At 40.4% G+C, this 18809-nt stretch overlaps 1 protein-coding gene across 11 annotated transcripts in view; it reads right to left on the bottom strand.

The window, feature by feature from the left end:
• The window catches only part of ZMIZ1 (zinc finger MIZ-type containing 1), a 436554-nt gene that overhangs the window by 339090 nt on the left and 78655 nt on the right, over positions 1–18809 (bottom strand). The gene's annotated exons all lie outside the window — the stretch shown is intronic.

The raw sequence follows: 18809 nt of genomic DNA, 5'->3' as shown, positions 1-18809 counted from the left end.
CTAATACAGTGGAAACAGCACTGGCTTAGGAGTCTGAAAGGTTTGGGCTTAAATTTTATTCATTTACTGCTTGTGTGACCTTGGGCAAGTCAGAACCCCTCTTATTTTCTCATTTGTAAAATGAGTACGGGGGGACTGTTATGTAAATTCCAACTCTAAATCTGGGATTTTTAGGCACACACACACACACACACACACACACACACATACACACAACACTTTGGGTTTTAGAACTTTGGGATATTCTCTGCTGAAATGCCATCTCCTTTCTCCCATCAGGGAGTTCTTCTCATTGCCTCTATTTTGAAAAGGTTGATCATCCTTCATTCCTTTCTTAGCTATGATTCTGACTTTCTGGACTTTGACATCATTCCTCCATTGAGGGTCCTCCCTCCCTCCCTCGTTTTTTAGCTTCCTTTGTGTGTTGTCTTGTCTCACTGGAATGTAAGCTCTTTGAGGGAAGGAACCTTCTTTTGTTTTCTTGCATCAGCACTTATCACGTGACTCACATATAGTAAGCACTTAATAAATACTTGCTGCCATATCTTGCCTATCATCCATCCCTAAATGGCATACCAATCAGTCTGCCTTCTTTCAAACACTCTCCCATCATACTGGTTGATTTTCTCAATGTTCAACTTGAATGGATGGTTCCACAGCTTAAGGAAGCTCAGTGGCTCCTTCTTACTAGAAGGTTAAATCCAAATCCCTTGGCCTCTTTTTTCAGGGCATTTATCATCTGACTGTTTCTAACTGGATACTTGACAGGAACTGGAATGTCTTTAGACTAGAGAGAGAAAAGATTTGAGATGTTTATCTCCCCCTTTCTTTTTTTTCAGTCACATGAAACATGTATTTTGGAGATCTTTCAAGGTGCTTGGCTAATAGTATAATAAACACTTGCTAACTGATTGAACCAAGTAGTATGGGAGATGTGAGAATGAGGTATTGGGTCCTGCCCTCAGAGAGTTTACAATCAGAATGACAGGACATACATCTGGGCTGCCAGGTTCAAGATAATGGATTTCATTTGCTTGATCTTGGTTAGTAGAAGTAGGAGGAATAGATGGAATTTCCAAGAACTTGATGTAAAGACAAATCCAATTTAAGTTATCAGAGTAAGCAATACAAAAGCAGAACGGGCTACCGTGGGGAGGTAACGGGCTGCTCCATCATTAGGAATCTTCAAGCAAAGGGTGGATGATGGAGATGGTCTTATATGATGCAGAGGGGCTTTTTGAGTCAGTATTGGATTAGATGATCTCTGGATCTGAGGTCTTGTCAAACGTGGCTTCTGTTTCTTTGCTATCTACTTTCCCACTCTCCAACCCACCCCAAGCCCCAGAGTTGGGCTTTCAGATTAAGAACAACATTGGAGGTTGGGGAGTAAAGATCAAGATGGTGACATCGGACCATTACAAGTCCTTGTCTCTAGCCACTACTCCCTCCCACCCCACTAGTCTGATAGTTGCTTGTGGGTCTGGGAATTGAGGAAACCTCTTCCTTTCCCTATAACTCCAAGGTATCCAAGCATTTACCAAGCAATTAACTTCCAGGCACCCAAGCAGAAGGTCATTCAGACAGAGCTGGGGCCATAGGCTTACAGGAAGCTGGGCTGGGGGTTATTTTTAGCATCTTATTTCAAAGGAGAAGAGGCATTAATTCCAACCAGGTAAATGTCAGCAGCCATCAGTAAACATTGGCCAATTAAAAAATGCTGCTAGAGCACAGCAAGGAAAGAAAATGATTCCTCATTTCACTCAGTTTTTCATTATTCTTTTTCCCAAAGTTGTCTCCTTTATATTCCTTTTCCTCATCCTTTCCTTCCTAATTCTGGGAAGAACCAATAAGTATAGAATGCTTTAAGGTTTGCAAAATATGTCCCAATCATTATCCTATTTGATCTTTCCAACAAAACCAAGAAGTATGTGCTATGGTCCTCATTTTAGGACAGCTAGGTGGTACAGTGGATAGGGCACTGGCATCGGAATCAGGATGCAAGTTCGAATCCAGCCTCAAATCATTGCCACTTATTAGCTGTGTGACCTTGGGCAAGTCATTTAACCCTGATTGTCCCACATCCAGGGCCATCTCCAGTCATCCTGATTTATACCTGGCCAGATTTCCTGGAGGAGAAAGTGACCCTGATGATGTAGTGCAGCAGCCCCTCACTCAAATCCAATTCACATGCTTGTCATGGCATCACCTCCCTGATGTGGTGATCTCCTTCAAAAATAAAGGAAAAGGGGCAGCTAAGTAGTACAGTGAATAGAGTACTGGCCCTGGAGTCAGGAGGACTTGAGTTCATATTTGGCCTCAGATACTTAATAATTGCCTAGCTGTGAACTTGGGCAAGTCATTTAACGCCATTACCTAAAAATATATTAAAAAAAAAAAAGAAAGAAAACAAAGGACAAACACTTCTATAGGTAAGTGAATTGCCTAAGGTCACACAGCTCTGTTTTCTCCCTATACTGGATTATTACCTCCTTGAAGGCAAGAACTGTTGTTTATTTTATTAAGTATATCTCCAGCACAGAATCTAGATCAAAATGTTAATAGAACTGGATTGGATTTGAAATGACTAAGGCAACATTTGAACCAGAGTCTTCCTGATTCTAAGACCAACACCCTGTCTACTGACCCAAAGGCCCCTCATCACAAGACTTTACTCTGTCCTCCCAGCAAGGTATTCCTGGGAAGCTTTGTCTCAGAGAAATATAACAGAACCAGGAGCTCCCTGCCTTTGCAAATATAAGGGGGGGGGGGGAAGTATTTACTTAATCCCCAGTACACAAAGTACAGGACCTGAGCTATGCTGATAGGCTAGAGAACATACTGAAAGGTGAACTTTCAACAAATATGTACTTAAGCTGGGTCTAAAAGCTCACACTCCAACTTCCTCCTTCTGCCACCCTTTGAAGCCCCACCTCACCTTTACCTCAGGAGAATCTGGACACCAAAATTGGGATATTCCACGATAACCAAGGAACAAAATGGTGTACCAACACCATTCCAAGGGGAAATTAAAAGTTTTTTCTAATAACAGGATCATCAAATACAAGTATCCCAACCAATGACAACTTTTGAGCACCTAGCATATATGTGTGCTTTGAACCTAATAGGCAAATTGATCAATATTTTTAAAATCGAAAATAATAGAGAAGACCAAAATACCAAAAATACCTAAACCAGGAAGAAGGATTTTTATTGGGTAAGGAGTTAACTAAGCAAGACTTGTCTAATTCTTGAGTGTTGAAACTCAGATCCTTGATTCTGGAGGAGATAAGGTCATTATACAGCAGAAAGATGATTGGATCTGAGTGACTGAGGACCTGGACTTGAATCCTGGTTCTGCCACCCATTACTTTTATGATCTTGGGCAAATTATTTAACCTGTCATTTCAATAACAAGGGTGGACAAAATCATCTCTGAGGTTTATTTCTAGCTCTGGTTTCTGTGGATTGATAACAAAGGGAACAATATCATTCGTGCTTTTCAAATATTTTACCCAAAGTTTAGAAATGGCTCACAAGGAGAAAAAACAATAAAAATGCAACTTTCCCCTCCTCCTGCAAAAAAACCCCAAATCACCCCAGGAACAAAGCTGATGCCTATTAAGCTGAACAAAGTGGGCTACATGAATATAATGGAAGATCTGTGTGCCATAAGAAAAAATGAATAGAATGAATTCAGAGAAGTATGGGAAGACTTACTGAATTTGGAAAAAATATATATACAATGACCACAACTATGTAAATGGAATTTCAGGGGAAACAATGATTTGAATATTGGTTAACTATGATGGTCAAGTTTGGCCCCAGAGGAAAGCACAGAAACCATGGTCAGGTTAGGGTTCTGGGCCTAGTCAGGAAGATCTGAATTCAAATCTAGCCTCAAACACTGGCTAGCTGAGTAACCCAGAGCAAGTCACTCATTCTATCTCAACTTCAGTTTCCTGAAATGTAAAATTGGGAAAATGCTAATAAAAGTAGCATCTGATAGTGTTGTTACAAGGTTCAAATGAAATAAAGGGCTTTGTGAATTTTAAAGCATATATAAATACATTTCCCTCTCTCTGTATAGAATATTGCATATACTGTTAGATTATGTTGACTGGTTTTTATGAACCGGCACTTATTTCTTATTTTTTATTTTTTTTATTTCTTATTTTTTTAAAAAAATTTTAAATCGTGATTCCAAGAGATGGTTCACTGGGAAAGGGTGTTGAAGGAACACAATAGGAAATCAATGTAATGTACTTTTTTTATAGGAAAAAATTTTTTTTAAATAGTTATTTCTATCCACTGGTCTTTGGGGAAGGAAGGGCAGGACAGGTTCTGATTTCCATCCTTAGGCAATTACCTAGAGAGAAAGAGTCACATAACAATAACCTGCCAAAGTTCAGGTGTTCCTAGGTGTAGTATTTTTAGTAGTCACTGACTTGGGGCTTAGCTATACTTTTTTTCCCCCTAAACCACATCAATAGATTTCACATCATCACCAGGTATCCTATCCCTTTCTACAACCTATGAAATTCTGGGTGGCCAATCAATAGCAGGCAGCCAGCTACAAGACTAAGCCATGGACAAATGCATCAAGATCCCGGAGTTCTTAAGGGTTTGGTTGAGTAAACCTCCTATTTCCTCAGCTAATTTTCAACAAGAAAAGGGAGTGGAATATTCTTCTGGTCATTCTCTGGCTGAACTCCAAAGGGATCACAGTACATCCACCCACACAGCAACGACATACTCCAATTTTGATCCTCTTGGCTAATCATTCATTCACTTGTTTGACAGCTACTTACGTAGCACGTTGTATGCGAGGCATTGTGGGTGATACAAAAGAAGCCATGTTACATGAGCTTGAAGAGTCTATAGTATATAGAAAAAGGGAGATCACAGCACAGAACTTCAGCCACATTTCCTGCATCAAACAGCTTTCTAACCTTCATTATCTTGAAAAACTTGAGAATCAAAAGGACCTTGGAACAAATTACACCAGGGGTTTCTTGAACTGGGGTCTAAGGAACCTCATGAATAGATTTTCAGGAGCCCAGGAATTCTAATGGAAAAAAAATCACATCTTTGTTTTCACTAACTTCCAAGGGAAATTTAGCACTTCCTTCAATTATTTAAAAAAACATGATTCTCAGAAAGAATTCCTAGGCTTCCCCACATTGCCAAAGGAGTCTATGACAGATACTGAAAAGCTAACAATTCCTGGACCAGGTGATCTCCAAGTTTTGAATTTCAAGTATTCTTGGTGATCCATCATTGTAATCTTTTTCCCCTACACATATTTGAACAGAATGACTTACCTATTTTCTCATGCTCTACCATCCAAGTACCTTTGGCTCATACAATTTCCCCTAATGGAGGATACTCACTTTCACTTCAAGTCACCCCTACACATCCTGCCAGCTAAAATGGCATCTTTCCAAGAAAGCTTTCTTTTTCCTCTCCACTCCTCTCCCCTATATAGAAATTCTTTTTCTTTCCTCTGGACCCTCACAACACTTACTGGTACATCTCCTTGATGTGCTTCTATTTTATTCTGTATCCTCTGTATGCATCTGGGCTTCTGGACTCAATGGTTAGCTACTGGAAGAAAGGGACTAGATTTTGTCTTTCTTTGTATCATCCCTAGGGTCCAGTTCAATAATATAGATACAGCTTAAACTTAATAAATATTAGCTGAATCCTTAATGATGCCCACCTCAAAGTTTCATCTTCTCTGTAAAGCCCTTCCTGGGGACCAAAATCTACAATGAATCCTCTTTCCTCTGTGATCATAGTACTTATTCTAGTTAGCACTCAAATGGCAAATGTGATATACAATCTTCTAATTAGATTTACAAAGTCTCATCTCTTTAATGCCAATATTCTATGAGTTTTATTGCATAGCTACACATGGAACATCACAATCTCCTAAGAATTAAAAATGACCATTACTCAGATGGTAATGGAGAGGTGCATGGTAAGTGGGAGAAGGCTGCAATCCAGTATAAACAAGGAACAATAAAAAAGAAACACCATCCAAATGGCCTCAAAGAAACAGATAATGGAACAAGAGGATGGGTTAGTTAAGTAGAAAGAAGAAAGGAAGGGCAGCTCATATGCTTCACTGGTCTCCCAGTGAAATCATGGAAGGCTTTCAGCATGTTGGATAGACCCCTTTGGGTGTGGATGGGTGGGGGTTGCAAACAGCCTCACTAGAGGGAAGACTCACATGGAATGAGGATTCTTAGGATGCATGCGAGAATTTGAGTGTTTCTATCTTATAACCTCCCTGGGTCCCAGTTCCCTCATCTGTAAAATGAAAGGATAGATGAGGTGGCCTTCTAAGCTCTAGATGAATGATCCCAAGAGGCTATCCTGAAAGAGAGGATCCTGGAGGGATGTACCATGTCTTACAGATCTCCTGCTTCCCCCCACCCAAGTTCCAAACATGTAGGCTATCAATAAATGTTTACAGGAAGAATTGACAAAACAATGAGCTGGAATCAAGTTGTTTTTCATTGTTCTAGGCAGCAGATTCATCTGAATCTATTTAACACCTATTCCAAGTCTTTCCTGAACATCAATCTGTCAGCTTTCAAACATTTTCCCCTTTCTAAATATTTTCTTTCCTCCTGCTCTCCCTCCCACCAAGGCTGAGCCCTCTCTTGCTCAGCATCCTTCTTCCATGGCGCCCATAATCCACTGGTGAACAGATTGCTGACAGCATTATCACCGGCAAACAGGACTGCGCTAATGGTAGCAGGCCCTCCTTGCTAGGCAATTATTATAGGCAGAATAATGCAAATGAATCTTAATCTGCCTGCACAATGGCAGAGGTCTGAGGTCTGCTAGAAACCTTTTGCATCGTTCAGTCTAGATAGGAGACTTCCCAGATAACGACCTATCTCCAAAACACACCCAAGAGCTTCCTCCTGTTCTTCCCTGTTTATTAAACTCTGCCCTCGGCAGGTACCGGAGGAGCTCTCGATTTCACTGTGCTATTTTGGCTCTGCTCATTCTTGGCATTGCTGCCACCTGCCCCCAGCTCCTCCTTCCCCTCCTCTCTGAGAAGCAGACTAACAGGCATGGATCCTGACTTCACTGCTCCCCAGCTGACAGACAGACGTGGCTAACAAAGGAGCCAGGGCTGCGGGGAGCTGCCGCCACCACCGCTGCCTCCCTCTGGGGCTGCCCAGGGCCAACTGAGGCCTTGGGACTGACCAAGGGAGAATCAAAATCAAGTCATTTCTGGTCATCTTCAAAACCAAACCCAGAGAAAGGAAAAATCATACAGGACCAGGCTCAAGTCCAATGAGTGAGTAATTTTAGATGAACTCATTAAAGCAAATCAAAGCCGCAACCTTGGGGTGACCCATAGTAGACACACTCAGGTCAGTGGTCACTCTGTCTCTCTGTTTCTCTTTCCAAGGTCACTGAAAGTGACTGAAAATGATTTAAAAAAAAAAAAGCCATCCGGCCTCTATCTATTATCCACAGATTTGTTGTTTCCTAGTCACTTTGTCTGAAAAATGTATCCTCCTATCCTAAACCTTCTGATGACTTTGGTAACAAGCCTTTGGTCCTGATGGAGCAGGGTCTGCTTTCAGCTTTCCTCTGTGTCTTCAGCACCTGGAGATACTATAGCTACTGTGTTTATTTTTGTTGATTGAAATTAAATGGAATGGCACAAAGAGCCCTGGACCAGTGTCAACTTGCTTTCTCAGCCCAGTTACATCATGGACTTTCATTGTGAAAGTAGCATTGACTTAGAATGAAAGAGACCCCAGAGATCATCGAATCTGTCCTTCGTGTTTTACAGATGAGGAATCTGAACCAAAGGACAGGATTCAAACCCAGGACCTCTGACTCCAAATCCAGTTCTCTTTCTACTATATTATACTGTCCTTCTGAATAAATCAATGCACCCCAGTTCCCTCATCTATATGTACCATGAGAAGTTAGATAAGATGACCTCTAAGGTCTTTTTGCAGTTTAAATATTTTATTCCTCTCTATTTTGTGACATGAGGTTTTTTTTTTTTTTGGCAGTCCAGGGATCCCTTCCCATAATAATACTCCCCCAAATCTATTCACAAATCCTGAATTAGGATTCCCTGCCCCCAAGGTAAATCTAAGCAATGCAGGTTGCTCTAGGTCATAAAGTTTAATGGAGATGAGGTTGGAGATAGCATCTTGTTCACTTGTTTTTGGCTCTAGAATTTATTTTAATTTTTTTTCCCTTTCAGATTTTCCTTCCTAATTATGCTTCAGGTGATATCAAAATGATCCTGGGTTCCCCAAGCAAGGCACAGAGTGACAGAAGAGAAGCCCAGAGGCATTCGGTGGTTTGGGGGAAAGCCAGGCTGGAATTTTAAGTTGACCACAAAGTAGATAATCTATGCATGGGCAATCAAGAGCTGGCTAGCCATGCCCAGATGTGATTATCCTTCTCCCATGTAGCTGTTACCACTCCATACCCCCAGGGTAGTAATGGCTTTAGTCTAGAAATAAAACCATTTCAGTAGAATGATACACACATGTACACAAGAGTCATCCCTTTGGTCTTCTTGGCCCATACATAGCCTCTGGTGTTCAATGAACCTTGAAAACTAGTGCCATATTTCCTCAACCATTGAAAGTTCACCAAAGGTCTGGGTTAGCTGCCAATTCATTTAACTATTAAGGTCTCTTCCCTTCTACCCCAGACATCTTGGCCCAGTAGGATGCCCAGTTCCTCTCATTGGAGAAATATAAATATTCCAACCTTTTGGCCATGGCAATAAAGCACATGAGCAAGGCTTTCTCCCTTGTGAACTGGTCTTTACCTTATCAAAATTATAGAATTAAGGATTAAAAGCTGAATTTTCTGAGATCATCTGGAATGGCCCCCTAATTTTGAGTGAGACCCAGAGAATTTCTGTTTTGTCTGGGGTTACACAGATAGTAAGAGGCAAAGCTAGAAGGTCTTGTTCCACATGAATACTTCCCCAGGAGCAATAAGGACAGATGCTATACAACCAGTGCAGTGCCAAGTGGAAGGCAAGTTTACCTCTGGTTTGTTCCAGGACCTATCCATCATAACCAAAAAGATGTGTCTTGCTCTCCATGCCTTCAAACCACTAGGAACATACTCCTCGAGCTGAGTTCATTGACCTGTTAGCACTTGGGCTAACCTGGATGATAATAGTATCTCCATCACACACCATTTGCAGCTCAGCACATTATCTTCTGTAGGGCTGAGAGGTCCATTCTTCTAACCCAATGCACAACTTTTGCAGAGGACTTTGTGCACCAATTTCTAAAGATTCAAGGTACCTAGAAACCTATTTAGAGAAGCATCCTTAGGAAACATTGAGGCTTCCAGTGGGTTTGTAAACTCACTTGCCCCAGAACTTTCAATAACTCCCCCGAGATTCCATGATAAATTCCTAGTTCCTCAGCTTGGGTCTACATAATCCTCTTTAATCTGATCCACAACTAACTACCTATTAACCTTTATTTCTCACTATTCCTCAACAAAGAGCTTATGCTAAGCCTCCCCAAAGGAGGCCTTGCTCATTCTAATACAATAAAAGTACTTTAAAAATCTTAAAAAACTGTTGTTGATCTAGGGAGACAGGATGGTGCAGTGGAAAGATTAATGACTCTGGAATCTAAGAACTTGACTTCAAATCCCAACACCTGTGTGACTCTGGGTCAGGAGCAATCTGCCTAACATCATTTTATTTATCTGCAAAATGGGGGGGGTTGTCTTTATATGACCTCTGAGTCCTTTTCAGCTCTGGATCTATGATCTTCATTGGGATTTACATTTTCTCTTAGGATTTCCCCACAATAATGAAATCACAGTCTTTGACCAAAAACAAACCAACAAAAAAATCCCCAACACAAACCCCCAAAGAATTAAATTTTAGTTAAAAAAAAAATCTCTTACTAAAATTATCCTGGATGAGTCACATGAGAGATGTCTGTATATCACTAATAGAAAGTTATGGGGCTAACACCTCCATGGTTATTTTAAAATCATATTCAATTCATTAATAATTTTTTAAAAAACCAATCAATTATTATGACCCACTGGGGTATGTAAGAGCTATGATTAGGCAAAGGAAGAAGCCAACCAAATTGAATGGACCTGGCTCACTCTTCCTCTTGCCTTCAAATGCTTCTCTCTTAACTTATTCTGTCTTTTTTCCCAGACCTATCCTCCTCTTCTAAATTCCCATATTTCTATCACTAGCAACATCCTCCTTCCAGGCACAAAAGTTTTCAACTTCTGCATTATCTTGGCCTCTCATTTGCTTTCACTCTACATGCCTGACCAGTTGTTTTTGTTTTGTTTTTGTTTTTAGTTTTTTTGCAAAGCAATGGCATTAAGTGGCTTGCCCAAGGCCACACAGCTAGGTAATTATTAAGTGTCTGAGGCCGCATTTGAACTCAGGTCCTTCTGACTCCAGGGCCAGTGCTTTATCCACTGTGCCACCCAGCTGCCCCTTGATCAGTTGTCAAAAAATTTGTTTCTACTTTTTGCAATTTTCTTCCTCTTCATCCCCTTCTCTCTATTCATAAAGCCAACATGTCAGTTCAGGCCCCCAACCCCTCTCCCCCAGACTACTCAAAAGACTTCTAATTAGTCTATTTGCTGCAAGACTTACCCCACTCCACACTCCAATCTATTCTTCATATATATATAAATATGTATATACACATATATATGTGTATATATATATATATATATATATATATATATATATATATATATATCTCCTAAAGTGATTTTCCTTAAGGAAAAATTTATTTATGGTTCTAAAATTGTGGTTTGAAGAGACTAAAATGAGTAGAAAGAGTGTCAGGTGTCGAATCAGGAGAATTGGGCTTGTATACAGGCTATGTGACCCTGGGCAAGTCACTAACTGAATCTCTAATCCCTAACTGAATCTCTAGTTTCCTCATCAATGGAATGGCACTATGTCTCCTGTGACCTGCCCTCACGATCTGACTGGGTTGGTGGGAAGATGATACTTGGTAAGCCTTAATTAGCTATCAATGTGAATTGTTTCTATTACTGACATTCCATATATACCACACCAACTCAGTGGTTTCCTGCTCTGGGAAATCAGCAGCAGTGGGGAGCTGTCCACAGCTGAAGCATGTGCCAAATATTGGGTCGTGGTCTCTGTCCTACAAGGTGGGATTAAAAAGATGCCAGCATGTCCACTGAGCTGAATTGTGAAATAGGAGCTCAAACGTGCTTAGATACACCATTCATTGCACTCTTCCCTGATCTTAGACTGAGTCTGTCTGCTTTGCCCTTGGATTCCATTGCTGATGTATTGCCAAAAAGGTCATGTTTTCCTTCTTTATCCTCTGGACACTGATATTCCCATACCACTAACTCTATTTCAGACACTGGGCAAACCTCCTGCCCTTGGTTCTGGACTACTAAGTAAGTCTGATTTTTTTAAAAAACCCAAGACCCTATATCAAAGTGTTGGACCTTTGTAGACCCTGAAAGTTGGATTCCAGTCCCAGCTTTGTCCATTTATGTAGTTAGATCTTGACCTAGAGTAAAGAGAGATAGAGTAGGAAAAAAGCTAGTCTTGGGAATAATAAGTCCCCAGTTCAAATCCCTGTCCTTTCAACCTATCATCTATGTGACTTTGAGTGAATTATTACACATCTCTGCAAAATGAAGGGGTTGGAAGAGGTGACTTCAAAGGGTCATTTGATCTCTGCAATTCTCATGCTTTTATTTTTTGTACAGTTCATTTTTCAAAAATGTAAATTTAGCATTTTTAACCGGATCAGTAGAAGTGAGGGGGAGGAGTAGATCTCTCCCCAGCTCAGTTGTTTCAATCACAGGTATATTGCATTCTCATATTTTAGAAATGAGAACAAGAAATTTGTGAAAAAGAAATTTTCCTTCCTACTACTTTCTTCAAAAGGAGCTGAAAACAGCAAGGTAGCCCTCAGCAATCTGGCCCCACCCTAACCTTTCCAGCCTTATCTGATACTTGAGAAGGAGGTTCCCCTCCCCCCAGATTAATCTCTTCAATGCTCTTTGAACCTGTTGTCTCACTTACCACCATTAAGTTTCCTTCCATTCCTCAACCTGAAACTGGCTTCTTTTCTGCCCATTGAAACCCCTAAACCATCTTTGAAGGTCCAACTAACACCTCACCTTCTGTGGAAAGAGTTCGCTGACCACTCACAGCCCCAAGTAACTGTTTACCTCCAAACTTGGCAGCGCTGCCTGCCAACTGTGCCTGTTCTTGGGCACTAATCATGTACTGCCTAGTTTCATTGGCTTTATTTTGAATATTTGTGTTCCATTTCCCCAGGTCAGTTAGAAGTTCCTCCAGGGCTAGAGCTCATCCACCTCCTGGTCTCCCCAACATGCCTGCTACACAGTTGATACTCAATTAACAATCATGACTAATTGAGTAATATATGTATGCCAACCTCTACAAACTTACAAATAATGGGAGAGGTATTGGGAGAGGAAACCTGATCTTCAAATCTGATACATAAACATGGAAAACTCTTAAGAGCAGATGGAAAACTTTTCTAGTCTGGGGAACAATTTCAATAAAAAAAAATCACACTAAAGTCCCATTTGAGAAAAAAGGGGTTTGAGGTGGCTAGGTGGCACAGTAGATACAGCACCAGCACTGGAGTCAGGAGTACCTGAGTTCAAATCTGACCTCAGGCACTTAATAATTACCTAGCTGTGTGGCCTTGGGCAAGCCACTTAACCCCATAGCCTTGCAAAAAAAAAAAAAAAGAACAAGTAGGAAGAATAGCATTGCTTTTGATGATACCCCAATTGTAAAGAGATTATAATTATGAATCAGAATAGAAAGAACATTAGATATACTAATACAGGAGCCATGACTGCAGACAACCTGTTGACATCTGAGGACAACCTTGAGTAAGATTGGGGAAATAGTTATTGGTTTCATTTTTACTACCAGCCCTACCACCACCTTTATAGAGCCTCCTCACTGTAGGGATTTTAATGTGAGGTTCATGTTTCTTTAAAAATATTTCTAATAACTATATTTCAATATAATTGGTTTCCTTTAGAATCCAATGGATTTTATTTTATACATTCTAAAACATTATTCTGAGGAGCCCATAAACTTCACCAGACTGCCAAAAGGATCCATATCAACCAAAAAAGGTGAAAACCTTTGTTTTAGATGGGAGCTATTTCATTTCTCAACCCACTGGCTAAGTGCTGAGATGTTATCATCTGGGAATCTCACCTTTCTAGTCTTCTTCTACCTTATGTCACTCCTGTTCCAAGTCCTTCTACATAGTCATTGATCCAATGTCATTGGTCTAGTGGCTGTTCCTAGAAAAGACCCTCCAATCTCCCAACTTCAAGCCTTTTCAATGGGTGTCCACTAAGACTGTTAAATTCTCCCTCTTCATCTTTCCCTTTAGCCTTCTTTCAAGTATCAGCTAAAATCCCACCTTCTATAGAAAGGAGTTCTACAGTCCTCTCTTTAATTCTAGCATTGATAATTTCCAACCCGTTCTGTATAGTTTGTTTGCCAATGCTAGACCAGTAATCAGGAAAATTGGATTTGAATGTGGGCTGTGAGCATAGGCAATTCATCTCTTTTGAATCTCTGAAACATATATATCTTACAAGACCTTCCTTTTCTGTCTCACTGGGTTATTGGGAAGATGGTACTTCAAGAAAGATCTTCACCTTCATAAGTCTTAGTTTCTTCATCTATTAAATGAAGGGACTGGAGTAGATGAAAGGATAAAAAAAGCATTTATTAAGCAATATGTACTGTGCTAAAGGCAGGAGATATATAAATAGAAAAATAAGTCGGTCTCCATTCTGGATATGAGCTCCTTCTCATTGGCTGATGATTCTTGTAGTTCCCAGGAGGTTTTCCAAAATGGGCTAGTAAGTCCCAGAGGTGGCTTCCCATGGGGAATGATGGAGAAAGCCAGCAGGCAAGAGGCAAACCAATTGTAACTCCTCCACCAGCCCAATCCAAGTTCCTCTAGAGGCCATTCTAGAGGGATGGGAAGGAAAGAAGCAATGCTTAGGGAGTAAAGAACAAGAGAAGGGAGGCCAAGACAGGTCGCATCTGGCCCAGATCCTCCTTGATCATATACACTTAAGGGAGCAGGCCCTGTCAGAGTTTCAGTTTTCAATGAAAAAAAAAATAATAAGAGAGACTCCAAGGCTTCTTTGTTATCATTTGATTTTGAATAACCATCTGAATGGTGTTTTGAAAAAGGGATAGGGAGGAAATAACTGGATTATATGGATTAACAGCAGGATACACTGTAGAATAACTTCAAGTTTTTTTCTTCCTTCAGAAAGGAAAACTGTTTTCTATTCTTTGCAAGAACATCAGAGCTCATCTGGCTGGGGGATGGGGAATAAGGCAAAAACAGGATGGAGGAGGGAGGGGAGGAACTTGTCTCTAGCATTTCCCCTCAAATATAAAGCAACCCAGTTTAAGCTACATCTGATCTGGCCCTCACTTTCAATCTCAGTTAAGGAAAACCTACATACAATTTATTGCACATAGATTCATAATGCACTGGTTCTGGAAGAGACTTAAAGAGATCATCTAGCCAAACCTGCTTTTTGACAAGTGAGGAAACTGCGGCTCAGAGAGGTAAGAATATATTATACGAAACAAACTCTGGTTTTTGAGGAAGGTAAAAGCAGCTATACACTATATAACCCAATTGAGTGTCTTTATAAAAGCACATTTTTGTTGGACAGGAGATCAAAATGGTACAGACTTGTTCTTGTCTTGTTTTGTCCCCAAGAGGTCGCATGCTATTAACATCATCACTCTTCTCAATCTACATAAAGCATCATTTTCAGGAAGTCTGAAGCACTGGGATTTCATGACTGGGCCCACCTACCCTGGGAAGACAAGCACAGGGTATTGTTGTCCACGTTTCAAGTCATGTCCAACTCTTCATGACCCCATTTGGAGTTTTCTTGGTGGATACTGGACTGATTTACTATTTGCTATATCCTTCTCCAGCTCATTTTACAAATGAAGAAACTGAGACAAAAAGGGTTGAGATCTGCCTACAGCTAGGAAGTGTCTGAGGCAAAGTCTGAATTCAGGTCTTCCTGATTCCAGACCCAACTCTGTCTACTGTGCCACCTAAATATGTGGTCATCTCTATTTTGCAGATGGATGTTAGGAGGCACGGAGAGTTTAAAGGATTTAAACACACCTCAGGATCCTCCAATACAAAGCTCTTCTTACTGACTCTGGCCACGCATATGATTCCTCATTCTCTTTCCTGGCACCTATTTGTATCCTGGGGAAATATGGCCCCATATTAAAGTACTTTCTAATTTATTGTTACATTTGAGCAAAATAACTCAAATAGCATTTCTAAAAAAAGGAAAGAAAAATTAAATAACCTAATTTAATAAAATGAAATTTAATAAGCTATAAAAGAGCCCTCAAAGTGGGGGGTAGGGGAACCAATATTGGATTGATTTACAAGTGAACTCTGTCAAATATTCCAAAAATAGTTCAATTCAATAGCAATACTAATAATGATGATGGTTCACACTGATATGGCACATTACCATTTGCAAAGTGCTTTTTATATCAATATACATGTATATATGAATATATATATATATATATATACATATTTCATTTCACAACTCTGTAAAGTAAATGTTATTTTTCACATTTTTCAAAGAGGAAAAACTGAGTCAGATAGAGGCTAATTGACTTGCCCAATAACATACAGCTAGTAAATGTCTGAAATAGGATTTGAACTCGGGTCTTTCTGATACTAAATCCAGAGCTCTATCTACTTCTTCTCCACTAAATAATTTCAATCTCTACTAAACTCTTCCTTTGATGCCTCATTGTAGTATAGAAGTAACACTGAGTTCTAGAAGACTATGTCTTCAGAGAGAGAGAACTCTCAAAGGTTTTGCCAAGATGGAAAAGTTTTGAGTACAACTTATGTGACCCCAACCTAATTACATTTAGAGAGGCCGAAATTGTTTGGGTGGTTACGGGGTACAGCTTTGAAAAGCCATCTGTTAAGAGGTAGTATCTCTATCAGGGAGAATCCTGAATGGATTCAGAAGATGTGAGTTCAAATCCTGCCCTGGATACTTGTTGGATCTGTGACTTGGGTCATGGAACTACACCTCACTGAACCGCAGTTATCTCATCTGTAAAATGGGAATGAAAATAATAACATCTCTCCCACTGGGTTTTAGTGAGGGTTCAGTGAGAGACTATTGAAAAGTACTTCATAAACCGTAGTAATGCTATTGTGGTTGCTGTTGTCCAAAAAGGTATCTTGGCTCTAGAGGGGTCCAGTTACAAGGCCAAAGTCACAGATACAAATAAAACCAGGGCTACAGAATCAAATAGTGTTAGCCCTGGAAGGGATCTTACATGCCATTTAAGCCACCCTTTAATTTTAGAGGTGAGACAACAGAGATAGAGCAACTTGCTGAAGATCCTCAAAGGGTGAAAGAGACAAAACCCAGATTCCAAACTGAGTTTTCAGGTCCCCAATTCAGTGCTTGGTCTTTATAAGTTCTTTCTTCCCCTCTGAAGGTTGCAACTCCATCATACAAAACCCCCCCAACCAATTGACCACTAGGATGTGCTGGTAAGCCAAAAATGCCCGTCCCCCACCTTCTCTAGTCTACCCAATACCTCTCCACTGGCTTCCCAGTAAAACTGTCTCCCTCTCCCTTCCCATCATTTTTTAGTAAATGTAAGTTACTAATAACCTGGCTTCTTCCCAGGACTGCCTAGCAAAACTGGTTAGCTCAGACCTGCTTTTGTGGGCTCTGTATATGCTCCTGCATTAGAAAGCTCAAGACTGAAAATCTTTCACAGAGGCCTCTGGGAAACAATAAGGGAGGTGGGGTTGGGGGAGAGATTCAGCATTAGCCAAATCACTTGTTGAAATGCTGCTCCAGTCTTGGGTGTTGTGAACTTGATTTATGTATGAAAAGCGAAATACAAACAGCCCAGGCTTTACCAATGACAGATAAGTTATTACAGACACTACTTAACAAACCACAATGTCACCCTCTGAAACATCTTTGCTAGAAGCAGTCTCACCTTTCCCTTGAAAATCCATCAGAATGGGATATGGTACAAACACTACAGAAAACTCCCTTCTCATCTTGAAAGCATTCTTTGTTTCTGAGTGTGAGTGTGAGTGTGTGTGTGTGTGTGTGTGTGTGTGTGTGTGTGTGTGATTTTCCACTTTAAAGGTTTATGTGCCATAGTGAGATTTCTGAATTTGCCCCCAAACCCCCATTTCTGAAGGAAACCAACCCACAATGCTCCAGGAAGAGACCCTTACCCTCTCCCAAATAAGGAGTCAGTGTGATAGCCCAGAGCCAGTTTTCAGATACCTCAGGCAACAGCACAGTAAGTAAAGTGAGGCATTTATCTAAGCTGTATGATCTTAGAGGCCAAAAGCCCCACATATCTACCCACTCCCAATCTTCCCCCACCTATTGGTTAGGACCAGAAATTCCCAAAAATAGAATAGAGAAATTTTTATCACACATTTTTAAAGAAAGCTAGTTCAAAGTGCTAATTCCTTCTGAAAAAAGGAATACAATGGCTTAAATCTATAGCAACAGATAGTAGTCTTCCTGTAGAACCATTTTGGATGGAAGGAAGAAAGTGTCATAGTACAGAGTATGTGGAGCCACAGAGAGAAAAAGACCAGTGATTTACTTTCTAATTTATCATGGTCTGTCCCCTATCAACACCTTACACACACTTTGGTAACACCTTCCTAATTCTCATTCTTTTAGCAGTCAGAAACCATTGACTGGTCCCCTAAATGTATATTCGCCAGCCCTACTTTCCAAAGGACTTCCCCATCAGCTTCAGATTTCAGTCTTTTATTCAATCATCTTCTCCTCTTGGATGTAGCAAGAGCACATCAGAATCAGCTGAACTGAATGTGTGTATAGACTGATGTAACACCTCCCACTAAAGAGTCTCTGGTCACAAGAGTTCCTTTTGGGATGTGGAAGTAGACAAGGACCTTCCATCCAATAACCCTCACTAGAATAAATGGGAAAAGAGTGATTTTTGTTTATAAGAAATCAGTAAAGGAGGATGGTTGGGATCCATTAAATCTTCTGTGAACTATCCAAAACCAGAATGGACATTGTCTCAATGTAATGCCATCAGGAGCACATATTTGTCTAATACCTAATGTTTTCAGAGACGTTTTTGCATGTGTAGGGAGACAGCAGTGACAGTAAAATCAGAAGATACCTGGGTGTAAATCCAATCTCTAAGAAATCGGAATTGTTTGATCCTGGGCAGCCCTAAACCTCAGATAACTCTAAATTATAGCTACAATTCCAATTCCCAGAGGGCTACCCATGCTGATAAAACTCACACATCCTTGGTGTGTGTGTGTGTGTGTGTGTGTGTGTGTGTGTTATTCCTGTTGTTCAAATCCACTGTGGCTTTTGATCAATCACTCCCTAAGTGTTTTGTTTGTTTGTTTTTTAGGTTTTTGCAAGGCAAATGGGGTTAAGGGGCTTGCCCAGGGCCACACAGCTAGGTAATTATTAAGTGTCTGAGACCGGATTTGAACCCAGGTACTTCTGATTCCAGGGCAGGTGCTTTATCCACTGTGCCACCTAGCCGCCCCACTCCCTCAGTGTTTTTTAAATACTCACTATTTGTGAGGTATTTTGCTACATACTAGAAATACAAAGTAAAAAAAAAAATATCCAGACCCTGCCCTTTGTGGGCTTAAACTTCACAATAACTATGT

Source organism: Macrotis lagotis, chromosome 4 (assembly GCF_037893015.1).
Source record: "Macrotis lagotis isolate mMagLag1 chromosome 4, bilby.v1.9.chrom.fasta, whole genome shotgun sequence".
NCBI classification, from domain to species: Eukaryota; Metazoa; Chordata; class Mammalia; order Peramelemorphia; family Peramelidae; genus Macrotis; species Macrotis lagotis.
Note: the sequence above shows the minus strand (reverse complement) of the source record. Positions and strands in the feature narration are given on the sequence as shown.